Genomic DNA, 1,663 nt, shown 5'->3' on the forward strand with positions numbered 1-1,663 from the left:
AATTTTAATTAAGAGATGAATATATATTTAAATGATAATATATATATATGTTCGGTTCAAAATAACGTCATGCGAAAATTTAAAATTTATAAATAAAAAAAGTAATAATTTAAATGAAAAAATATAAACTAAAAATATAATATTATTGTCTCTCCTTAAACAAGACTCATAAATGACTATATTATTATGTTATTATATGTGAAGAGGTCTTTTATTTATAGAGTTCAAAACCTTTCGTAGGTTTGTCAAATATGAAAGTAAAAATAATTATGGTATTACTTTTATTTTTCTTATTACAAAAAGTAAAACTTAAATTTGGTAAGAAAATTAGGGCAAAAATCCTAACAATATATATATATATATCCTCGAAGCTTTAAAGTTCTGCTTGAACAATAAAACACTCAGCTATCTTCTTTGTTTATTGAATGTTTTTCTAAGTCTTATACCAATTTTCATATACTTTTAAACAATTATACTTAATTTGTCTCGAATTTAACGGGTGTCAAAACACCATTACATATGTCCCTATCATTATGTACATACTCCTTATACTAATGGTAGTGGCATATGTGTACTCAAAGTATGAAAGAGGATATGTACATATCATTTATCATAGTTCGGTATATATTTATTCCTTTTTCATTTTAATTTTTTTATTTCAAATAATTAACCCAAATAGCTACTTGGCCCAATAAATCTATCGAATTTGTTCTAGATCCAGTATTTACTCTGGTTTTCTCTTAAACGTGAATCCCAATCAAATTGTAGTAATTGATCGATGTTGTTAGTGGTATTTAATGGTTGGACGGAGTGGAGATTAGGCTAAAAATGACCGGAGCTAGGGGTACGGTAGTGGTTAGTTGATAGGGTGTTTTCGATTCTATGGAGACGGTAGCTATATGGTGTTGATCAGTAATGAGTAGTGTTTTTTCGACGGAATTTCGTTGAAAATTGACATATGAGGGACTCAATTTATTTGGTATTATTATTTGAGAGTTATAGGTTGAAATTAGGGGTGGCAAAATGGATAAATTATATGGTTATCCATTCGTTTTATCCGTGTTAAGTGAGTTGGGTATCCAACTCATTTAATAGTGGGTCAAATATGGGTCAATCCATCTTATCCATTCTAAAGTATGGATAACCCGTGGGTATCCACTAATTATACCCTCCTATGTATGAAGATGTAGCAATATCTAAAGTATACTAATTAAGGGTGTGTTAGGAATGAATAATTTTTTTTCAAAAATATTTTTTTACAAAAAATAGAAAATATTTTTCATTTTTTCAATTTTTATTTCCATAACTTTTTTCAAAAAAAAAATTGAACTTCTTTTTTTAAAAAATTTAAAGTATGACATGTGTGGGAGATGTAGTAATGTCTAACGTATACTTATCAAGGGTGTGTTGGAATGAAGAATTTTTTTTTCAAAAATATTTTTTAAAAGAAAAAATAGAAAATATTTTCCATTTTAAAATTTTTTATTTTCATAACTTTTTTTTTAAAAAATTGAACCTTTTTTTTTTAAATTAACTTTTTTCATTTAAATTATTTGAACCACCCTTTTCTCTCTTTTTTTTTCTATTTTTTTTCTTTTTTCTTTTTTCGTTTCTTTCTTTTCGTTTTTTTTTCTCTCTTCTATCATTAATTTCTATTTCTCTT

Source organism: Capsicum annuum, chromosome 1 (genome assembly GCF_002878395.1).
Source record: "Capsicum annuum cultivar UCD-10X-F1 chromosome 1, UCD10Xv1.1, whole genome shotgun sequence".
Lineage (NCBI taxonomy): Eukaryota > Viridiplantae > Streptophyta > Magnoliopsida > Solanales > Solanaceae > Capsicum > Capsicum annuum.